Genomic DNA, 3877 nt, shown 5'->3' with positions numbered 1-3877 from the left:
GTGGACCCAAGCTTATATGGCTGGGAGTGGAAGAGGCCAGACAGGAAGCATAGTGTGGTTGAGAGAGGCCTGGGAGGAGAGACTGCATGGGTGGGTGGGAGTGGGGTGGCCAGTGCTGTAGCAGCTACCAGGCAGATGTGGGCAGCTGGACTGGGCAGGGCCCCTGGCTCTGGGGCTCTGCGATGGTTTATGCTGACTGTCACTTGACAGATGTGTAGATGAGTCTTGGGAATGTCTGTGAGGGATTTTCTAGATCAGGTTAATTGAGGTCGGAAGACCCACACCTGCCCTAGCACCACCGTTCTATAGTTGGCGGTCCTGGACGTCATAAAAAGCAAGCAAGCCAAGAGCCAGCATTCATCTGGCTGCTGCCTGACTGCAGTGGCCTTACGCTCCTGCCACTGTGCCTGTCCCTCCATGATGGACTATGTGCCCTTGAACTGTGAGCCAGAATAAACCCTTCTTCCTTTAAGCCAGTTCTTGTCAGGTATTTTGTTATAGCAATAAGAAAAGCAACTAGCACAGGCACCTCCTGTCCTGAAGGGCTGGAAAACCATAGTCCACTCTCCACGGCTTTTCGGCTTTTCAGCAGGCAATGCAGGTGAGTGACAGTCCATGGGGGCTGTGACTCCTGACTGTGGCTGGCCTAAGTCAAGAATCAAGTTTGGCCTTGAACCAACCCCTCCTAAGGCTCAGTGGACAGCAGACAGTGCCCAGATCCCTTCTCTGAGGCTCCTACCTTAAGCCCCACGTCTTTGTTGTGTGTGGTCAAGGGCTGAGCAGAGTCTGGTCAGCCTGGGTGTGACCCAAGGTGCTGAGCAGCTTTACTCAGACATCAGGGACTGCAGGATGTATTGAGCCAGCAGCTCAGAGTGTGTCCCAGGATGCGAAGTCTGTTGAGAGCAAGTGACCTTCCTTAATCCCAGAAGCCCTTGTACTGGAGCCAAAGATTTGTTTCCCAGAGAAAGGCATTCCAAGTCTGCACTTTTGATTTTTCTGACCATTAAGGCCTTGTGTCCATGGCTCCCAATAAAGAAAACAGAAAACCCTTCCCCCACCCTGCACAGCTTGGTCTCCACCAAGCCCAAAACTCTCCTAACATAGATTCTAGCTGCTTTGGCCATCTGTCCACAAGCATTTATTGAACATCTACTGCATGCTAGGCAGAAGACCAAGAGGCAGGTATTTGTAATCTCTGGTTCAGGGAGGCCACAACTAGCCCAGAGTCCTGGAAGAAAGTCTATTGCCAGCACAAGCAGGAAAAGTCTCAGCACCTCCAACCTCACCACAGCAGTCCCCGATGCCCAGAGGGACAGCTTGCATCATTGTGGACTCATTTGCATGGGTTGTTATGCAAGGGCCAGAGGGCCTGAGAGCAGGGCTCTAAGTCTCTGCTCCCTGGAGGAGACATGCAGCCAGCTGGCTAGTGGGAAGGGATAGGCCCAGGAAAGGAGGCACAGACTGGAGCAGGAGAGACCAGCTGGAGCCCAGTGAAGACGGTGGGAAGGGAATGCAGGGGTGGGGGTGGACAATCCCGTGAAGGCATTAGGGAGCTGGCTGCAGAAGAGCGTGGGTCTCTCTGCCCTCATAATGATAACAGGGTCTCTGTGCAGCTTAGTGCAGGGAAAGCACCTATGTGTTCAGGCCTCACACATCTGCCCCTTCTTCCTGAGCATCCCAGAGGCCTGGAGGCTCCAACTGTGTTCTGGCCTCTTGTGATGACAACAGATCTCTGGAACCAGGACTCTAGGTGGATCTGTTACAGGTGCTGAGAGGCACTGACAGGCCTGCCAATCACCAAAGGAGCAGCGGTCTGAACACCCCTGACACCCTTTTATCCCATTTAAGGCTGAAGGATCTGAGCCCTTTACTGCCATGGTCAGTGTTCCATTCCAGATCTCCCAAAGGCACCCAAGAGTCTCTTAAGGTGTCCCCTTTAGCAGTGTAGACACCTCACGGGGACAGAGAACTTGTGGAGCCTCAGGCAGTGAGGCACTTTCAGAAGCTCCTTGTAAAGACAGGATTGAGATGGCAATCAAGTCAGCCACACAGGACCAAGGCCTCTCAGGCCCCTTTCCCCATCCATCCCCCCCCACAGGGTTTCTCTGTGTAGCCAGTAGCAAACTGGAGAAATGTCCCTTTTGTATGCCTCTAAATAACCCTTGAGGACACAGTTCAGCACAGCTAGGGGGACCACAACTGCCATGAGCCCTGACATCTACAGGAAAGATAAGCCAGATGGCACCGTCTCCAGCTAGAGGAGTCCAAAGAAGAGCAGGAGGGGGGCTCTGGGAAGTAGACCTAAAGGGTAGGAAAGAAAGGGATGCTGGAGATGAACTGTGCCCCCTAAAGTAGGGTTTTTACAGGCTGAGGTGAGTTGGCTCTGATCCTTATAGGAAGAAGAAGGGACACACATACAGGATCATTGCCCTGAAAGCCCAGAATTCTGGAAGGCTCTCTGGATGGTGCAGATGTCTGTGTTTGGGGGAGGGGGGCATGAGAGGTTGTCTCTGGGTTCCTAGTGTTGTCTGGGAAACATGCTGAGTGCATCAGCGCTGCAGGGTATCCTGGGTGGCGACTGTCCCAGTCAGGGCTGGAAAAGTTGTTTATCAAGTGCATGTGGGAGGTTTTTATCTTTTATTTATAGGTCAACATGAATTGCTTTTGTTTTCTGGTAAGAAGAAGAAAGAAGAAGGAAAAAGAAGAAGATGGAGGAGGAGGAGGAGAAGGAGAAGGAGAAGGAGGAGGAGGAGGAGGAGGAGAAGGAGAAGGAGAAGCAGAAGCCGCAGCCTCAGGAATGGTAACAAATGAACTGGATCTTACCATCACCATTTCAAGGAATTCTGTGCATGAAAAAAAGAGTGTGGGAGTTGGATTTGCTCAGCTAAGAGGGTCCAGCACATCTGCTGTGAGCTGGGGACTTGTATGCTGCAGAGCCCGTCCCTCAGGACCACAGAGGGGACCAGGTGATGCTTGGCTACGAGCCAGCTCCTGTCCACTCACTCAGTCCCTGAGGTTCCTTGTGTGCTTTCCCTACCCTCTGGGGAATCCCCCCACGGGGGTGGCCTGGACCTCTGAGCAACCCTGTTTTCAGGTCCTTTAGCAGTGACCAAGCCGAGGAAACATGTTACAAATGTTTCAAGGAAGGAGACCGGTGCAGTGCCTGCGCTCCAGGAGAGGTTTTTAATAGTAGCCACCAGGAATACAATGTACAAAGATCCTCTATAGCTAGAGGCCAGAGATAACCTCTCAACCTTTCAAGTGGCCAAATAAACAGGACTGCAAGCTTGGGCTGGAAGCCACTGTTTTTGCAGAGCAGATTCCTAAAAAAGAGCTGTCAGCTAAGAGCCAGATGCAGGGTTTCTAACTACACCATAGACATCCTTCTCAGGCTGCTCAAGGGCATCTAGAGGAAATTGTAACAGTTTAGCTTCTAGTTGCAACCTTAGAGAATGGCCACCATTCAATAGCTTCTAGGGCAGATGTCCAAAGTCAACCTTAGGGAGTCATGCTGTGGACAGGACTGGGCCCTCGCAGATTCCAGGCCAGGCACTGCCCTGCCTTCCTCAGCATGTACAAATCCCCTGTGTCCCATGGCTCTGGCCTTTTCTCCTCCCCCAAGCACAGCATCACAGCATCCTCTGCTCTTTTTCCTCCTCGTGTATTTTTTCTGGCTCTGAGCCTCTCTCCCTGCCCGCCTCCTGTGAGGACATCGGCCACCTCTATCACCCAGCTAACGTCCATCCCCAAACCTCCAGAAAATGCTATCTACAGCGCCCTTATCTTTTGTAGGGTCCCAGATTCTGGGGAGAAGGTGTAGCTGGACTCACCTGCTACAAATAAATCCCACCGTCAACTGTCAGCCATGTTTCCCAGT

Source organism: Meriones unguiculatus, chromosome 16 (genome assembly GCF_030254825.1).
Source record: "Meriones unguiculatus strain TT.TT164.6M chromosome 16, Bangor_MerUng_6.1, whole genome shotgun sequence".
Classification (NCBI taxonomy): Eukaryota; Metazoa; Chordata; class Mammalia; order Rodentia; family Muridae; genus Meriones; species Meriones unguiculatus.
Note: the sequence above shows the minus strand (reverse complement) of the source record.